Here is a 20,508-nt window from a genome sequence, read left to right as displayed (position 1 = left end):
TTGGTGTCCCTGGCTCACATTCATACCTGTATAGGTATGTATATACACACGTACCACACACACATGCACACACCTTTCACTCCTGACAGAACGAGGTTAAGGGTGGCTCAGTAACAGATGAAGTTGCCTGACAGTTGGACTGTACTTGAAGAAGTGCTTCAGCATGTAGTTCAGTAGGACAGCGTTAATACTGCAGTAGGTGTGGATCAGTCTCACAGAGAACAGAATCTGAGGCTCAGGGAAGCTAGGTCAGTGGGTATTTCAGGACTCTAGTAAATATGAAAAGCAACCAAAACCTTTAAATCTTGGGAGGAGCTTCTGTCAGGTGTTGATTTTAACATAGAATCTTGTTAGGTCAGCATGAGGGAAAAAACCCTTTCCCAGGATTTTTTTTCTTTTCTTTCTTTTTTTTTTTTTTTTTTTTTTTTTTTTTTTTTTTTAAATCCTGGAACAATGTTACTTGTGAGGCAGTGGATAGACAACTAAACAGAGGATAGTTGTAGCAGGTGGACTGGGATGCAGGACAGGTGCAACGGAATGCATGATAAATCTAGTTTGTACATCAGGAAACGCTGCAGGTCTCATGAGTGCAAACCCCGGAGGACTACTGTGGTGACTCCAGCAGCTTCCGTTCTTTGCAAGATGATTATGTATTAAAAAAGCTATTTTAAAAAGGTGCAACTGAGGCCCAGTAGGCACTTTTCTTTGTAAGCATATTTGCTGGAAGTTTGCCTGTAAAGATGGCAGTTGATTTTGAAAAGCCTCGAGAAAGAGAATATCCGAACTGCTGCGGACAGGGGGGTTATTGGTGCCAGCAGCTGGAGACTGTGCCGGCTGAATTCTGGGGACTGCTGGATTTGAAGTGGGAGTATTGAGTAGGTGTGGGGAGAAGAGAGTACTTTCCTCCTGTGAGGGAAGGCAACCAGCAGGCGGCAGAGACAACTCGGGAAATCCACAGAGGGGACGTTACCCGGCACCACGTTTTTTCTCTTCGAAGCCTGTGTTTGCCTCTCACGAATTCCTGTTAAGCCGCGTGTGCTCTTTCATAAAAGCGAGGGGGGGAGCCAGGCTGTGTAATTAAAAATGGCCTTCTGAGTGTCAGGGGAGTGAGCAGCAGAGGCAGTGCCCAAGCCACCGCGCTCACCGGTCCGCCCGGCTTCTCCAGAGCGAGACCCGGTTCGGTGGGCGGGGTGGGGCCGGGCCGGGTCCCGGGGGGGGGCGGTGCTGCCCTCCGCTTCCCCGCGGCCGGGAGGGGCCGTGCCCGCCCCTACCTCAGGCCTTACGGGAAGTGATGTTGCCTTGACGGAAAGCGCACGCTTGCAGCCCAAAACCGGGCAGGTGTGGAGGGAGGCGACGCTGGCCGGGGGAGGTGAGCAAGTAGGAGGGCGGGGGCCGGGCTGAGGGGGCTGCTGGGGAACCGGGGGTCTCGCCGCTCCGTCACCCTCCGAGGGGACCGCGGCAGCTGCGGGGGAACGGGGCGTGCCCGGGAGAAACTGCTCCGCTGCGGAAAGAGTTAATGAGTAATGTCGGGACGAGCGGTTTGGAGAGGGAACTCCAAATACTGGGAAACGAGGTGCTTTCCCTGTGCCGCAGAGCCTGGGGAGCGGGCTGGTGCCTCGCAACGAACCCGGTCCAGCTCTGCCGCGCATCCCTCGCAGCCTCTTCCCAGGCGGCCGCTGCAGCTGCCTGGGGTTTTAGCAAGAGGCCCAGTTAGTGAGATTCAAGGAAGAAGTCCGAAGCCTTGGCCCTTCGCCTGCCCGTGCATGTGCTTCACTTTACAAGTGCTGCCGTGAACACGACTACACAAATAATCCCTCTCAGGCCTCCACATGTAGCAGCTGTGGGACCTGTAAGTTTCCCACAGCTCAAGACATGCATTTCTTTTGTAAAAAAAGAGAAGTGGATTGCGTATCCGTTTCAAAAAGGCCTCTAAAAATAGTGAATTGTTGAGGGAGTAATGTAAATGTGTTTGATCTGTTTAGCCAGAACTTAAGTCTTGTATTTGAGTATTAACGGGTCTGTTGCTTCTTTCTGAGCACCGTGTGTGTTTGTCTGACAGTCTGCTTGCTGAGTGGGTTCAGGAAGGTCTCTTCAACCTGGTTTGCAAAGCTTGGGCCAGGCACTTCGACTATCTAGGATCTAAAGAAAGCTTAATCCATAAAAAAAAGTCTTGGTTTTTCTAGCTGTGTAAGTAACTAGATTATATTAATACATAAGCAGTATGTTTTATGGTCCTAGTAAAGTAAAAAGGGCGTGCTTAGAATTGTCAAAACTACACAGCTTTCATTTTTATCTCACCTCAGACATGTATCAGGTGTATTTGAGCTTTCTGATCATATGACTTCACAAGCACTTTTGCTAAATATTAGTGTGTATGAGTTTTTCATCAGTATAACACACATACACTTTTGGAATTAGGAGTTCTGCTAGCTGTTATTAGCAAGGTGATGTTTCTGTATACTTTTTACTGAAACTCTATGAAGAGTTTATTGATTTCCATGTATAAAAAGCATTTGCAGCACTAATCAAGTTCTAGATTCTACTCTGCCAACCTTTTTCTGGAAATATATTCCTGCAAAAACTTGTCTTCTTAACCCTAATTTGTTTTCGTAGATTTATACTGCATTTGTGACTGTTCTGAGTATTTTCCAGCCAGGGAAAAGCATGAAATACCATCTGCATTTCAAATGTTGATACATATTGTAGGAACAGTATTTGTGATGCTAAATGGATGTCTCAAAAGCATGGTTAAAGGATGGACAGAAGAACAGCATATACCCATGTTTCTAGTTCAGGGTGCTAATTTTATGTCTACATAAATCTCTAGCTCAAAAGAGCTCAGGGTGGGGAATTGTGCTACAACTGTTTTATTATTACAGTTAAAATTTCTCATCTCAAACCAGACTGCAAGTTTGTTTTCATTTCCGTTGTTAAACATAGGAACACATTCTTTTATCAATGACTACACATTTCCTTTTCCTTCAAAGAGAAGATTGTGTGATAAAATAATTTTTAAAGTAGCTTTTTGAATTTGCAGATGCAAGTATTATGAGCCTCTCTCCTTGTGTGTTTTCTTTGGTTTCTTGGTTGCTCTGTAACTGCCAGGTATCTGCTGATCTGGCATACTGACCATTGATCAGTGTGTCAGTTTTCAGCATAAACCTGGGCCTGCAGATCAACACAAAGAGCAGTTTGTCAGTCAATGAAGGGCTAGTAAGAATTTAATTTAGAAACAGGCAAAATAGGCATTAGAGATGGAATATAGGGATTGACAACTCTTTTTTTCTCTGCTAATATTTTAGCAAATATTTATGACATGATGCTTTTGGAAAGTATTAAAATTATGATTTAAATAATCAATCATCAAATGCTCTCTTCTGTATTAAAACTGTGGTTTTGTACTCCACGGTACATGTGATCTGATCCTGCAGATATTTCAGTTTGTTCTTCCATAATTTCAAAGGTTACTTAAATACTTGTAGCTAAACATTTGGTAGGCTGGGTATGTCAAGTGCTCAAGGACTTGCTTTTCCTCCTTTTGTCTTGCATATACCACTCGTGCTGGAGGTAGTCATGTTTACAGAAATTACTTCAGACTTGGCTGAAACATAAGTACAGCATGGCTTAAGAAATACGTACCTAAAAGGCAGATTTTAATAGTAGAAACATTTTTTTCCTATTTATATAAATATATTCCCAACTAGTTGTTTTCTGGGAATGGCATTTGGTTATGAGATTTCTTTTCCTTATTTCTTTTTTGGTCATCTTAATCTGAGAACTGCATCCCTGTCAGGAGGTATGACTAATTTGAGCTACATTAAAGTGTCTGAGATCATACCCTTATGTCTCCAGTGTGAGATTAATAAGAGATAAGCATGGAGAATGAGAAGGCCTGGCCCCTAATTTCTTTCCTGGAACATCCTTATATTGTTTGTTTTCATTCATAACACAACAGAATTTTCTTTTGATTAGTGTAATAAGTAGTCTCAATGTCTGTGATTTATTTTCCAATCTAATAAACTTTGAAGATTAGGTTACAGCATACAGATTAAATTATGACATAACCAGCATAATTTTTTCCTGTGATGTTGCTGTGGCTTCAAGAGGTTGAAAATAACCTGATATTTGTATGAGAGTTTTGCATGGTACCAAGTGTTGTAATCCTTTTTATGGATTGGCCAGCACTTCAGAGCTGACCTGACAAGTTCTTCAGTATTTTATCTTGCTAAATTACTACATGAGAGTAAATAAAAAAAGCAGATGTCCTTGCTTTTGCAGCTCTGAAGATCGTATCGAAGTGTAAACACATGTGTTGCTGTTTTCCTGAGTTTGCACACCCATTTCTCATAGTTGTTCCCTTTCTGTGTGTGTTTGATACATGTACTGGTGAGAAATGGGTAAAACTAAACCATTATATTCAGGAAGGCAGTGTGAAGGCTGGTACTAAGGTGGTAAAAAAGAAAGCAGCAGTGAAGATACAAGCCTAGGAGGAGTACAGCTTGTCTAGAAATTTGTGATTTGCAGTGGAAAAAAGGAGTTGGTAGATATATGAGCAGTGTTTTAAATTAAAAGTTAACTTTGTGGGCACTTGCAGGTAGTATTTTGAAAATCACTCTACACTTCTGCAGTGATTCTTTGTGTAAAGGAAGTATGTGAATGAAAGGACTGTATGGAGTATCCCTAGGTGTAAAATTTTATATGCAAATAAACCATTGGATGAGTGTAAGACAACTGGTAAACTGGAGTCAGCTACTTGAGTTGGGTAACTTTGGAGTTTGTGATTGCAGTTTTACAGCTGGTCATCTTACTGCTTGTGTGTACAGGTATCAGTTGAAAAGGTGATAAATGGATAAAGGAATAAATAGTGAAATAGCCAAGTAAGGTTAATTTTTTTCCTGCTCAGGTAAGATGAGCTTCATAGGTAGAAATAATGCCTTTTATTAGACCAACTTAGGTTGTTGGAAAGGGCAGTCAAGCAAGTATGTAAGGCCTTTTCCAGTTTTAATTAGAAACCACAGAATAGAAAACAAAATTGAAAACAATTGATACATGAATTTTATAGTACTTTTGTTAAAGATATTTAACTCACAGGGCAGCGTTTGTCACTAGGAGGTGATGAGGTTTCTCTTGCTTAAAAGTATCCTCCCATTTCTAACTCTTCAAAATGGCAGTGCTGCCATGGTAGCCACAATACAGCTGTGAAAGCGAACAGTATGTGCTCTCCATCATCAACCAGGTTTCTCTCTGAGAGTCTACCTCATTGTTTTCAAAACTGTTGGGTGTTTTATTTGGTCTCTGAGGTGCTCAAAGAGCTGCTAGGAAGAAGGTTGCTCCATTAACTGAAAAGGAAGAAAACAATTCTTTCACCATCATTCTTGGGGAATGGGAATGTATGAACTAGGCTGAAGGCTGCTATTAGTGATAAGGACTAACAAAACATGTTTGTTGGGTAGGAGGAAAATGAAAGTTGGTTCATTTTTTACCGTACAAAAGCAAGTCTTCTGGTTTTCTTGTGTCTACAAGATCTTGCAAGGATGTTTCATATAAGTAGTTGCTGAGGGAAATTACATTCCTCCTGCAAGTCCCTGCCAATGACTGCATGATTAACGTTTTGAAAACTTCAGGGCATCCCTCAGAGCTCGTAGTTGTAGGAGTTTCTTGTGCTGTGAAGCTGTTTTGTGCAAGGTTTGCATGAGAGATGATTTCCTATTACAGTTGTTGCCAGCGAGTGGTGCTTTCCAAGTCTGTTTTGCAGCCTGGCTAGCAGAATGTGTAGGGGTTTTGTTTTGGTGTTTGTTTGTTATTTCAATTGCAAATATGTTTTCCTCTTCCCCCACTTGTTTGGTTCCAAACCAAACTTTATGCATGACTGTATCTGACCAAAATACTGGTCCTGGGTTAGTTTCTAGTTTTGCTGCTATCATCCATTTGCAAGAGTGTTTCTTATCCAGCTCTTTAAGATCCTATGCACGTAACAGCACATCCTCTGCTGACTTTCTCCTCTGACAATGATTCAACTTGACAGGTCTCTTCTGCTGGGGCATGAACTGTCTGGCTATACTTAATTTTTCCATATTCTTTCTTGCATTAGAATGTTTCTGGGTAGACATATCGGTACAGGGATGATGTAATATAAGATTGAAGACAGTACTGTCTGAATTCGATTGTATTTATTCTCAATTTGATGGCAAAGCTCTCATAATTTTAGTTTGGGTAAGTGTAGCCCTAAGCTGGAGTTGTTAAAGTAGTGGGTTGATTAATTTTCTTTAGCTATGAAGTAGAAGAGGTGCCTGTAAATCTGTATTTGATAGTTTTCTAGAACTGTCAGTTTGGATACAGCCCCCAGTGCACAGGACAGGGCATGGGATCCAGATGTGAGTAGAAGATCATGACCTATGAAAGACCTATGAAAAAATGTGCTGCACAAGTGGAATCATGCTTTCTAATAGGATTAAAACCAAAACAGAAAAAACCACATAAAATTTGGACTGCTAGTACAGTGCAACTGAGCTAGTTTTTAATCTATTAACTTTTTGATTTTCATAAGAGATGTCCTTAAATTTAATTTGCTTTTATTTGAAAATGTCTTTAAATCCAAATTGAAAGTAAATGTAAAATGTAATGATTGCCCAGTGTGTTCTACTGGTAGTCTGAGCAATGCCATGGTCAGCTCAGGCAGCTGGTGGATGTCCCATGAAAAGCTGTCACTGCCAGCTCTCTCTCTCTCTCTCCTTTATCCAGCTTCCCATTTTTCATGAAGTGTATAGGAGCTTCATAGGTTTGTGGCTTCTGCCTGTCTGTGAAGGAGTGTTAAAAACTCATCAGCAGGTTCAAGTGTTGGGGGAGAAGGCAGAAATGACAGAAATTCAATGCCTTGGCTGCTCCCTGTAATAAGGTTTGTTCCCTCAGGAAGCCAGGCTGAGAGGCTTGTCCACATTTCAGCTTTGTTTTTTGCATTGCAAAGTTGGAGCTTTGCTCCAAGAAGTCCATATTTCTATTCACTGTCTCCAGTGTGGTTTGTTGAGCCCTAGGGAATTTTCCTTCAGCCTGGGATCATAAGGAAAGTGAGCAGTAACATTTTTGGTAATTGGAAGTCTCACAGGGAATGGAATGAGCCAATGGAACTGAAACACATGTTTGGTAATGTACTGCAGAAGTGCCACCTTTGTAAGCCCACACAAGCCTCTTGCACACTATGGGGGGAGAAAGATTAACCAGTCAGTTTAGTTATACTTAACTTAGGGAGTTGCTGAATAAATGTGAAAGTGAAGGAGCTCTAATGTTAATGATGTTCATGGCTTAAAAAATGGTAGAGGAGAAAACAAGGCATCACTGGTGTTCAGTCAGGTTTCATATGCTTCATTGCAGGGAAGATCAAACAGTTATATGGGACAAAAGGAATACTTTATGTAGCAGAGCTAAGGCAGACTTCTGTATCTGTCAAATAGTGCAAATAACTGGCCTTTCAATTTTTCCTCCTGAGAGAAAATTAAAAGTGTACAAGACACTGTTGTCAGCTCATGAGGACAGTGAAGGACCACTTGTCCTATTAAGCAGATTTACAGAAGATGTGAACAGGGTCTTCTTGTGCTGGAAAGAAAAAAGCAGTTGTGTCCAAATTGGAACTCTGCTGAGATCAGTTTTAAAAAGCAGTGTCTTTGACTTGGCAGTGACACACTGCATCAGGTAGTGCAAGGAGAAAATGTTTATCAGTTAAACATGAGCATGCATAAAAATACCAAAGTAACTTTCAAAACTGTACTAATATCACAGTGTAAAACATTGAAAATCCTTTTTAAGGAAGCTTCTTGTAAAGCTACGGTGTTTTTTAATTAAAAAATTACTTGGTTAACAACCCTTTTAATATGTAGATAAAGATCACTGATCTAGAATAAGATTTGTAACTCTGAAGGTAGAGACATCAGATTATTGGCATGCTTTTACAGCTTCTGACAAAAATGCAGAGGTACTTCTGTCTGTGTGCATTCGTGTTCTACCCACTCTCTCCATGTGTACAGGCACCCACTTCCTAAGTTTTACAAAATGTGGAACCAGCTTAAGTCTTAAAGAAGAGCTGTGACATCTCAAGCAACTAATCTATCATTAGGTTAAATATTCCTTTTTCAAGTACAGATGATGTAGTGCAACAATATTTGAGTAGTGCAAATGTCACCCAAATATTGTTTCTTACATGCAAAAAGGTGTTTTTTAATTTCAGTTAAGATGAATAATCATGTTTGTTCTTAAACTAGTACATTTTATTCCTGTTTTAAATACAGAAATTTTTATTCAGCTTTTCTTAACACTTTGTACGTGAACATTGTATTATTTATTATATCATTTCTAGTATTTCAGAACTTCAATATAGATAGAAACTGATTTAGGAATTAATTTTCTTTTTGCCTTTGCATTCAGATTTGGAACAAACACCTATACTCTTGGCTTTCTGTAAGAAAAACTGCCTACATTGACATCAATGAAAAGGAATGTGAAGGCACTAGACTGGTAGTTCAACAGAATTGACAAATCAATTAAATCTGCTTGTTGGGGATAATTTTACTAGTCTTTTCCAGGATACTAACAACTTCTTCAAATATAAGTAAATTTTGCTTCAGGAAGCAATCTTTTGATGTTTTTCCTATGAAAAAGATGCCAGAGGCTGGTCTAAAGGTTTCCAAAATGCTGATGCTGACTGCTTAATTGTTGGGAAGGATTCCTGTCAGGAACAGCAGTATGATGTTCCATGAAAACAAAATTGATGCTTTTAATTTGTCAGTTATTTTAGTGTTAACTTTTTTAATTGTTAAAGAGACCTGGTAACTCTTGCAAGTTAGTTATTTAGAAACTCTCTAGAAGGAAACTATTTTTAAGAAGATTTTTTCTGCGTAAGACGCTACCGACTTTAGAAATACCAATAATATATCTCTTGCAAATGCTAAAAGAAAACTCTGTCACCCTTGCTAGAAACTGCCCAGATTGGCTTATGGTTCAAAGAATAAAACATGAAAGTTTTACTTTAATCTATTGTATTACTAAATATTTAGCAGATGTGCCCTTTGGGTAGCAGGCAGGCCTGCCTGACCTACTTTCATTTTAATCACTGAAGTGGTATTTCATGATTTGTTGCTGCCAAAGTTCAGCTATTACACTTCTGGTGTGAGAGCTTTTCTTCTGAGTGTGGGTTGTCTTTTCTTTCTTACTTGGAGGGATATTGGTGAGAGGGGTGTATAAAAAAATCAATATAAAGGATTTTGTCTCTCTTTCAGGTCTTTTTGGTTCTGTCTTGGGGTGGTGGAGTGTTACTGCATCCACAGACTGCTGTGACAGTAAGTAGTGAGCTCATTAATGTGGCAGCTGCTCACTTCTCCTTTGCAGCACATCCCATCAGCCCCTCTAATTTTTTCCACAGTGTCTTTTTGTGAGAAGTTGGCTTTCTTCAAAGGAAACAACTGTAATTCCCTTGTACAGTTGTAGGAATCTGCCCACACCAATTAATGTGTTCATATTTTTCCTGTTTCCTTTTTTCTCGTGTATTTTTTTCTTTTTTGTATTTTGTCTGGTATTTCTCTCAATATGAAATAATTGCTTGATAGCATGCTTTTTGGCTTTTTTTTTTGAATTTGCCACCATACATGCAAATCAGTTCATAGGCAGTCTGTCCCAGTGTCTGCTTTTCCCTCTTCCATTTGTTAAGTTTCCTCTTTGCCAGTACAGGTTTTGTGGCACAGATAAGATTGTGGATGCTAACAAATAACTGTTGTCTTCCTGCTGGTTGGTTTTCATTCCATGGTCTTGCAGGTCATTTGTTGAATGCACATGTGAAAACTATAGCTGTTGATAAGGGCATGGTGAGTTTTTGATGTGTGTTGGAAAAAGCCTTTAACTTGTCAGAGTGCTGACTAGGTAACCTCCAGAAGATTTGGGAACCTGAGGAGTGGGGGAAGTTGATGCTAATGTTAGGCAAGATCACAGATTTTGGTTTAGAAAACAGAGGTGAGTTGTACTGTAGCATTGGCCACAACAACCCCATGCAGCGCTACAGGCTGGGGACAGAGTGGCTGGAGAGCAGCCAGGCAGAAAGGGATCTGGGAGTCTGGATTGACAGGAAGCTGAACATGAGCCAGCAGTGTGCCCAGGTGGCCAAGAAGGCCAATGGCATCCTGGCCTGTATCAGAAACAGCGTCACCAGCAGGTCCAAGGAAGTGATTCTGCCCCTATACTCAGCCCTGGTAAGGCCACACCTTGAGTACTGTGTCCAGTTCTGGGCCCCTCAGTTCAAGAAGGATATTGAGATCCTCGAACAGGTCCAAAGGAGGGCAACCAAGCTGGTGAAGGGACTCAAACACAGATCCTATGAGGAGAGGCTGAGGGAGCTGGGGCTGTTCAGCCTGAAGAAGAGGAGGCTCAGGGGAGACCTCATTGCTCTCTACAACTCCCTGAAAGGAGGATGGAGCCAGGTGGGGGTTGGTCTCTTTTCCCAGGCAACTCTCAGCAAGACAAGAGGGCATGGTCTTAAATTGTGCCGGGGGAAGTTCAGATTGGATATTAGAAAGAATTTTTTCATGGAAAGGGTGATCAGACATTGGAACGGGCTGCCTGGGGAGGTGGTGGACTCTTCGTCCCTGGAGGCATTTAAAAAGCGACTCGATATGGCACTCAGTGCCATAGTCTAGTGACTGTGGCGGTAGTTGATCAAGGGTTGGACTCGATGATCTCTGAGGTCCCTTCCAACCCAGCCTATTCTATGATTCTATGATTATCTGAAATGTACTGCTGCTAGGTCTTCTCCAGTTTCTGTCTCCAGAGGCAGATGTCCTAATTCCTGCAAGAACCATGGTCGGACAGGTAGCAATCCAGTGATTTCTTCTATGGGAAACACCTCCTGTGGGACAGTTTGGGCATTTGCAGCTTTTCTCAAGAGCATGGAATGTATGGAGGCAAATACTATGATGTTTGTGTTGAAGAATACTCCACACTGTCCACTGTGTTTGACTCTCCTCAAATTTCCCCATAAATTCCTAGGTCTGTGAAGCATAGATTGTTTTTACAAGAAGGTGATACATTTAATGCATTCGGGTCATCTGGCTCATGCAACCTGTTCATATTTGTAAAAATGGTGGGAAGATTTAATAACTAAATAGGTGGTCATCCTGTAGCTTCAAAACTATGTTTCACAGTTTTAGGATTTTACTGGCCCTAAATTTTGACACTTCCCCCAAGCTTAGAAAATGTCCAAGCTCTTCTGAGCCCTGAAGATTTAGGTAGCAGCTAGAAGGCAGCTTACCTTGAGCTGGCTGCAGTGGTTCCTGTTCCAGCTGCTGTCATAGTTTGTCTGCACTTCCTGCCACTGCAGGAGGGTTGGCTCAGCTGTTTGTGCAGTGTTTGCTGAGAGCTGAAAATCTGTTTATTTAAAAACAGAGACTTGAAATTCATGGCGTCTCAGTCTGTAAAGTGAAGCTGTCTGTTTTGATACTAGCTCTGCAGTTTTGCAATCAAAATAACTTCAGCCTCAGAAAATAAGCTTTATTTCAGCTTTACCTTCCTAGCAGTCTTACTGTTTTAGATAAAATCTTTCCTGGAAGGTGGGGTGGGGAGGGAAAATTAGTTGGAATTCCTCATATCAAGCTGTTAAGAGGAAAGCTAAGCAGCCTCGTTTCATCCTGAAATCAAAAGCTTTAGTCTGGGAATTATTTATTTATTGATCTCCCCTTGAAGATGGCAAAAATCTGACTGTGTGGAAGAGTTTGAACTCTTTTTACATTGCTGATTAAGACTTCCAGATGGGCAGCTTGTGTTCAGTGTGTGTAGCCACTCCCCAGGGCTGTTTGCAACATGGCAAAAAGAGTTGTTGCTTTGTCTGTCAACACTTCTTATCCTGTTCCTCCTTCTGTATTCTGGACCTGTTACCAGAAATTCTCTGATGTTTGTGGTCTGAATATTTCTTCTCAATAAATAAATGTGATGGTATCAGTCAGGGAAGCAGTGAAAGTTTAAAATGTTTGTGTTGCTTAAAACTGAACACAAACAATTTTATTGCATGTAGGAGCAAAAATAATCTGTATTTTTCTGAAACTGTGAAGTTTACAGAAGATTGGAATGAGCCAAGGATGGGTAGAGTTTTAAAAATCATAACCTGCCATTTATTTATCAAATAAATGATTTTTTATTAAATTTGGAAAAATGCTAAGACAGAAATAAAGGTGTTCTACCACAGATAGTTGCTTGCCAGCTCAGTAGAACAGAACTTAGATGTTCACTTTGGAGAAAGGGCAATAAAAATTGCCTTGATCTGCAGGAAAGGAGGCAAGATAGTTGAATGCTGAAACAAGTGAATGAAGGAGCTTGTGAAATTGTCTTCTGTACTGGCAGACAAATACATTAAGGATACTTAAATTATAAGCCTGGAGATTAGTCACAGAAAGCTTCTTGATTTCCTTTCTTTCTTCACTGCTCTTGAAACACCGTGAGGAAAGAAAAGTAAGGGTTGTGCAAGGCAACCCATCTTTTGTAAAAGCTCACATATGCTTAATTTTACATGGTGAGTACAAAACTCACTTTGCTCCTGCCTTTCAGTCATCTGCTGTTAGTATCTGTAATGTCAAGGGCATCGTGAGGGGGGATGAGTCCTCGTGGTGACTGCAGGCAACTCTGTAGTTCTTCTCTCATCCCTTGGACCTGGTGCAGGGGTCTCTATCCAGCAAGTCCTTTACCAGTGCTGTAAACTGTCTGGGCACATCAACCTTGCCTGTTGGGTGCCTGGATTAACAAGCCCTAATGAACAGACTCCTTGGTGAGGAAGAGTTGGCTGACATGTTAAATCAGTAACTTCATTTCCATGAAACTATTTCCATGTTTGGAATGTCTGCATGTGTCTCTTAGGACTGTGCTGTGGGGAAGCTTGCAGATTTACATGCTATCGTTCAGGAAGTTTCTGGCAACATCTTGGTCTTTTATTGGAACTTGTTATCAGGAGTGGTTTAACAGAAGGGGCTGCATGTGGATGCCCACAAAGCCCTAGGTACTATCGTCACCTCCCAAATCCTTCCAGCTCCTCATGTGGTCTCACTCTGGTGTCTGTGCCAGTTTTGGTTTTGTTAACATTTTCAGCCATCTGTAAAGGCATAAAGTAAAACTGGGCTCAAAATTGAAATTCTCCATTAGGTTTTGGGAGTTTTTGATACTCACTGTGTTTCGTTAGAGCACTGTGTGTGTGTGTGTGTGCACGGTTGTGGTAGTGCGGCTTCTTTTTTGTTTGTTTTTTAAAGGAAACAAACTGAAACTTCCTGCCTGTGTGACAAGAAGGAGGAGGGTCCGTAGTTTAAGCAAGACTTGATGTTAGTTACCTGGTTTAGGGAGGTCTGGTGAACTCCATTGCTTAGTTTTAAAAGGAGGAAAGGAGATCACTTGATCCGTCAGCAAGACCACATGACAAGCAGCTGAATGTAATTAGGTGGGCAGGGTGGTTGTGTGGGGCTGGCAGCTTTGCATGTCAGTGTGCATTTTGGAGTTCTTATACTGAACTGCACCATTTTGTTTTTATTTTCGTTCTCTGCTGGTAGCCCCTGTAGATGAGAAACAGCTCTTGTTGCATGACTATGGTATTAAAGAGCTCTGAACTGTGTCAGGAAACTCCTCACTAAAGTACCCCTGGAAAACTACAGATCCATTTCCAGCTCTTAAGCACAGGTATGTAAACATTTTCTTTTTAAAATATCCAAAAGATTAATTACATTGTTTCCTTGAGCTGACATTTGTTGCCTGCCAACTGTTCTTCACTTAAGAGCTTTGAAACGATGTTGCTGTACATTTGACAACTGCCTGAAATATTCTGATTTTTTTGAGAGACAGTTCAGCTTGCTGCATCCTCATGCTCTAGAGGGAAAAGTAACCTTAAAACGGGAAGTATACTGGCTTATGTAAAACACAGGCTTTGGGTTTAAATGACAGAACTGCAGCTCTTTGGTAGTTCCTTGGTCATTCCTTATCACAAGGAAATCAGTCAGCTCTAAAGACAAGCCTGGGTAAGTTAATCAGGGAGATTAAAATGCCTGCAGTGACCAGTGTCTGGGTTCAGGAACCCTAAGGTGCCCTTTCTGGTCCCAACTCAGCCTCCATTTCCTTCTGTTTGAAGTCAAACTCATTTTAGAGTTAGAAAGTGGGATTGGACCTTTGCTCGTCAAGTTTGCTGCACAAGTAATTAGTTTTTAATTAGCAAAAGAAATTGAACTGCAAGAAAACTGTAAGAGCTCATCTAGTTCACATTCCTTGTTCAGTCATATGTGGTAATGCTTCCAGTCTTAAAATGAATTATGGTCAAGGCAATGTGGGGATGGAATGTTATTATTGTGTTTTGTATCTCTGCTGGAAAAAATTCAAAATGTATGTGCCTAAATGACTAAGACATTCCTTGCCACCTCGAGCATGAATTTGTTAGCAGGCATCCTTTCTAGCCCAGTGTCTGCCAGTGTTTTTCTAATCATGGACCAAACCTCAGGTTTTGTAGACTGCAAATAAGCAAGGAGGAGTTGTTCAGAGAACGGAAAACAATGTTCTTTTATCCACTTCTGTGAGAAGGTCACAAGGCTTTCCAAGGGTTTTAATTGATGTCTAGCATCGTGTAACTTAAGATTTTTCTAGTCTTGACTTGTGTTTATGAGAAAGTAGCAACAGATTCATAAAGGTAGTAAAATATTTCTTCTTGCTGTTCCTTGTAGGCATCCTCAGTGTGTGAAAAAGCTTTATATAAAGAAGTGGAAGGATTTTTGTAAACTTGAAGGCTTGAGTTTAGTGGGTTTTTTCTGTGCTGTGCTGGATGGATTGATTGAGGTTGCTTTATTGTAATTTATTGTTATATAATGCTTTTCAGTTACTGCATTATGTGTGCATTTTGTGTATTGCAGAAACAATTTCTAGCACATTTTAGGGTAGTGATTTCTAATAACATAAGTTATTAGAGGGTTATATTTTGATAATGTTGGGATTCTATTGTATAGAACAAAACAATATTCCAGCATGTGGTGCTGGCCCCCTTTCCCTCACCACACTCTCACTGGGTTTTGGTATATTTGCTTTTTTCCCAGCATGTGTTTCATTTACAGTATCTTAGAAGTAGTTAATAGAAAACCACCTTAGTGGGATGAGGGAAATAAGCTCGTGTGAAAGGAAAGCAGAATTAACATTTTAAAGAGAAAAAGTTAAGAGTAGCTTTTCTTTGGTCTAAAATGTTAGACTTCATTACTGGGAAATATAGTTCCTGCTTCCAAATTTTGTTTAAATACTGTGTCATAGGGATAAAGTTTCTTTACAAAACAGAAGTTTTGATGTATTATGGTGTGGTTGTTGGTATAAACAGAAGCAGAACTGAGATCCTGGTGAGGTGGGAATTCTTTGGGATTGAGTGGGTTGGTGTATGTTAGCTCAGCTCCACTATAGTTACTGCAGCTGTATTGATTAGTGCTGAGGTTTTTTTTTTCACATACTAAATATGTTTTTCCTGCAGTCTCATTACTGGATCTTTATCTCCGATAGGAAATCACATGCACTGGTTTAAAATGAAACCAAACACTGTGAGCTAAAGTCTGTATTTAATAGAACATGAAAGAGCAGCACTGCTTTAATGAGTCTTTTCAAAGAGAAACACTTGTTGGACAGTACCACTGCATGCTCCCAGTGCCTTGTAACTTGTGCAGAGAAATGCACAGCTGCAGAGGTTCTTTCCATCCACTTACCCTTTGTATCATGTTTGCCATTTCAGAGGTTTGATGCCTTTTGCAGTCATAATGTAGATAGAAAAAATTGTGATTTTTTTATATGAGGTTGATTTTCAACTTGTATGAGATTTTTTAATTCTTCATAAGTATGTTGTTGTTAGCAGATAGTTTGAAGTCAGGAAAACACAGTCTGAATCCACTGTGGTATGAAAATTATGTATGCATTTCCTTGGTGCTGCTTTCTACTGGGGACTTGCCTTGCTTGGATCAGTCAGAGCAGTCTGACTGGCAGTTTATTTTCTTAAAACTTTAGTTTTTCTTGAATTTGGGTTATAGAGGTGGTTCTCTGCAAGCTTGCTGCTGCTAAGCCATTTAGTAGCTAGAGCGGAAACATTCTAAATAATAATTTTAATTGAAGACTTCTGAGGGGAGAAGTAGGAAATTGCCTGTTATTGTAGTTTAGGTAAAGTGAAATAAGGGTGCTGTACATCTGCATGAAGTGTTGAGGAAGAATTCTGCAGGGGGACATCTACAGCATTAAAAGCTGTCAACAGCTGCTTGGCTTCAGCCAGGGGTGTTACTCTGCAGCTGTCTTGGTGCCCTCACTTAAGCCAGGAATAACTAAAACGAAAAGGGAAAACTGTGGCATTAGACTTGTGATTCTTTTTTGCTTGCCTTGCAGTCTATGCATACCTCCAGAACAAGAATTAGTGTAAGAAATTCAAGTCAGTTGTGCAGTTTATCTGAGCAGTCTTTGCTGTATATCGAGGTTTAACTATAATTTATGCTGTAATATGCAGTTCTGATCAGAGCAGTAAGATAAATAATATTGGCAACTCAGGGTGAAAAACAGCAGGATATTTTTGAATGGAAGCTTTGTGTTGTGCAGTTCAGACTGCTTAATTGATGCTTCTTTTGAATTATTCCTTCTCTGAGGCTCTAGAAAAGAAGCTGTGCTAGGATACAAATTGAAGCAAACATTTTGCCAAAGCACTGAGTATTTTGGCAGACTGCAGAGCCTCAGCAGAGAGCTTGCACTGTGTCAATAATACATGGTGCAGTTATGGAGCTGTTTAAGTGGAAGATTTGGTAAGTTGTTGAAAGTATGGGCTTATTTTCTAAGTCTTGCAAAAAAACCCCAACAACTTCCTGCCAAACCACCTGTAGTTTTAACTTGGTGTTGTTACAAGGGTTTGAGACTTAAAGTTTTGAGACCCAGGTGTGCTCCAAAGTAGCTGTGTCTTGCTGTCACTGATCAAAGTTTCTGCTTTGCTGTTGGACATAAGCAGCTTCCTGAAGAGAACAGATTGTGGCCTGTTGAACACCCTGGCTCTATTTCAGACAGAAGTGGTGGGTTTTTTCTTTTAATGTAATGGACAAGTTAAGGTATGCCTGGAGTATTCTCAGCAAGTTATTTCTAACCTTTTCATAGCATGTATAAAGCAGGGAAGCATCACTTATGATTTCTGTTTTCAGACATGCTTACAAAAAAATTCCTGCCCAGTTCTGGGTGAAAATCTCTCTGACTTTAGCAATGGCAGATTCTGAAATCAAAGGCTCAGTTCCTTCTGAGGCCTTTTAAGAGCAGATTATTCTCAACAGACCCATCTTAATTTCTTTGAAGTGTTGTGCTGCCAGCCTGCAGTGCTCTGACTGTCTACCCACTACAGTGGTTGCCAACATGATCTGGAGTATGCCTAGTGAGCTTGGCACATGTAAAGAGGTTTCTGTCAAGACTTTACAGCTTTTAAAAGTTTTAGAGATGTGAATGCTAGCTGTGAGCCTCAGTTTTATCCATCTAGATACATTCTTCCATCGCTGTTCTTGTGTACCACTTCCCTGCTTAGTATCTCTGACTGTCCCTTATATTTCAAGTCCAATCACACTGGATTTGAAATGGAGTAGAAGGAATAGCCTGTTATAGTTTCTGAACAGGGTTTTTTTCAACTGATAGTTTCCCCTGGTTTCCCACAAATAAATATAAATTTATTTTGCCCTTTTGCTGGATCCATTTAAGAAAACCTTCTAATTAAATGTTTTCACAAATACCTTATTATTCCCAATGACATAGTCATGCCTGATATTCATAGATAACAGAGATTTTCCAGCTCATTATGATTGGATACTGATTAGTTGATATATCAGTAGCTTTTATAACCAGTAAGTTTTCTGAAGAACAGGATATTTTCACTGGTGGCTGGGCATGTGACCTGACACATCAGATCTGCTCCAGAAGGCCATGGTGCCTTGTGGGTACCTGTTTGCTTTTGGCCAGTGTAGACAAAGTTCTGGTGGATGCTAAAGCCTTTGGCTATTTCAATGTCAGCTAAGTAATGAGAAAACTTTTAACTTCCTGAGGAATAAACAGCTAGAACAAAATGTAAGAAATACTATACATTGATATTTATTGCTGAACTGAATCAAATAACTTGCACCAACTATAAGGACAGTTCACAATACTATAGAAAAGTAATAGTGCTATAGAATGGTAGCAGCTGCAAACAAGGTAACTTTTATTTCATCTTCCAATCAAAAAATCTGAGTTAGCAAAGCACAGACTTTTCTTCCCATGAAAAAGAAGAGTAGCATATCTTTCCCAATCCAAAGGATAAAAAGGTGGATTTAAATTCTGCACTGAAATTCTTTCCTGCCTTACTGCTATGTTCACTTGCCCCTATAATTTTGCATCCATATTGCAGTTTTATAGTCCCAGATGTATCATACTCGTGTCAGTTTCACTTTTATCTAATAGCAATTAGGAAGTGTTTTCAGGTTGTCTGTTGCCTGACCTTCTCTATAAAATTTCAGTTGACCTAATCATGATAATTTATTTTTGCCAGATTATTTCTCTCTAATGTAGCATTGTATCCTTGTATCCTTTGTAAGCTTGGTGTTCTGACCTTTTGGAGAATCATCTGTATGTCTTATAAAACAAGGTGAAAGGCAGCTGAGAACTTGTCCTAAAGAAGAAAAACCAATTTTTTAAAAGAAGTTGCAAGTATTTATCTCTGGCTGTTTCCAGTGTGTGCTTTAACAGGCTTAAACAAAGAACCTGGCCTGACTAATGTGTGCTGCAGCCTGCTGAGTTGCCTATGTAGGCAGAGCATAAAATATAATACTATCTTGAGGATGAGTACATGCATATATTTTTATAGAGACATCATTCCATTCATATTCTAACTGCATATATGAAATTGCTTCCTTTTTCAGTTTCCCCTTCTTTTAACCTCCCTTTTCGTGTGTCTGCTTTTTATCTGTCTAGCTGGAGATTTTTGTTATCTCCAGGGAAACAAATCTGTTCCTTAAAGAAATGCTTAATTCTTATGATCCAATGTGATTTTTATTATCTCTTCCTTTACCTTTCAGTGGCTATTTCTGAGGGCAGAAATAGAACCCTATTCTCTTTCCTTACCCTTCTGAAGTTGGAAGTGTTGCTGAGTGAGCGCGTGGGCAAAGTTCTGGATATTTCCCTCCTCCTCTGAATACTCTCCAGCTTTGTGAGTGTAATTCTGGTGTTGACTGAAAGAGTTGGAAACTGTAAAACTGTAAAGTGTATGACAGTCACTCATAATTCCATGCTAATCAAAAGAGGGATAGTTTAGTGATGTGCTAAAAATGTTAAGGTTAGGCTATGGGTAAGTTATGAGCTGGGTCCCAAAAAGGCCAGAATTGTCACATCAAGGAAGGATGCTGGTCATTGATCTGAATTTCCTGTGGATAAGTTAGTCAAAAAACATGGCATGTTAACTTGTAAGGCATTGTGGCTTAATGTATTTGTTAGAAGACCAGTTGAATGGTTGAGGAAGGAGCAAGTAGCTGTTTAAAAAAAAAACAAAAACCAAAAAGGAAAACAAGGATTTGCTTTCTTTTTCCTGGTTTACACTGGAGTTTATTTTCATGACGTGGATGTTTGCTTCACTGCTACAATTTGAAAGCAACTTCTGATGAGAATTCAAAGAGGTAACTTGGGAGGCAAAAGCTCTAGATCTCAGGAGGCAGACAGGTCCTCTGAGACACTTCAGGTGTTTTCTTCAGATACCACTGCAAATCTTTTTTTGTCTACAGTATTTTCTTACCATGAAGATATTAGAAACTGTAGAGATAGTGCTGTTCCCTTTGCAGAGAAGTTGAAACTGCAGAGAGATCCTTCCATATGGGTGATGTTGGAGTATCACCTGCAGTGTTCCTGTTTTTCCATTTTTTTTTCCCAGTGCCATGTTGTCTTTCATTCTTTATGTAGCTAAGGTATTCTTTGAAATTCAGCCTCCTTTTCTTTGGTTTATTCATGCTGAAATGTAGAGGTAGTTGCAAAACTAACTGTTATTTCCTTTCCTGGCTTCTCTGTTCCTTGTTTCTCCTGACTTTTTGGAAACGAAATCCAGAATCTGCTGTTTTCTTGCACAGCCTGTTGTGCAAGGATCTCCCCACATCTGCAGACTTGTTGCTTCATTTACCACTTTTGTTCTACCTTTGTGAGTAGGATTATGGTTTTATGCCTGGCATCTCCCATTATAACTCATTCTCAGAGTGCTTTGTGTGCCTGTCAATTCTTCCTGCAAAATTATGTGGTTCTAGCAATGCTGACAGCTGACAAAGTGTCCTAGGGCATCTTCAGCTGAGACAGAACTGACATCACTACTTGGATGCTAAAGACTTGCAGCCTCTATAGTTGAAACTAAAAAGAATAGTGAAATGTCAAGTAAAGCAGTTGAGAGTAACCAAAAGATAAATGCTCAGAGCAACCGAATCCCTTCCTCTCCTTTGTGAAAGGAAGCAGTATTTTCCTTCTTGTTATTTA

The 20,508-nt window shown here is 40.1% G+C and overlaps 1 protein-coding gene across 3 annotated transcripts in view; it reads left to right on the top strand.

Moving 5' to 3' along the window:
* Positions 1 to 1,231: 1,231 nt before the first annotated feature.
* RAB27A (RAB27A, member RAS oncogene family) overlaps positions 1,232 to 20,508 on the top strand; it is a 32,000-nt gene continuing 12,723 nt past the window's right edge. For 2 of the 3 annotated variants that reach the window (XM_030457373.1, XM_030457372.1), the window contains exons 1-2: positions 1,232 to 1,369; positions 13,560 to 13,686. The gene's annotated coding sequence lies outside the window, so the exon portion shown is untranslated. Of the gene's footprint in view, positions 1,370 to 13,559; positions 13,687 to 19,076; positions 19,208 to 20,508 lie in introns of all 3 variants that reach the window. The other variant, XM_030457374.1, reaches the window with a different exon arrangement.

This window comes from Calypte anna, chromosome 10 (genome assembly GCF_003957555.1).
Source record: "Calypte anna isolate BGI_N300 chromosome 10, bCalAnn1_v1.p, whole genome shotgun sequence".
Lineage (NCBI taxonomy): Eukaryota > Metazoa > Chordata > Aves > Apodiformes > Trochilidae > Calypte > Calypte anna.
Note: the sequence above shows the minus strand (reverse complement) of the source record. Positions and strands in the feature narration are given on the sequence as shown.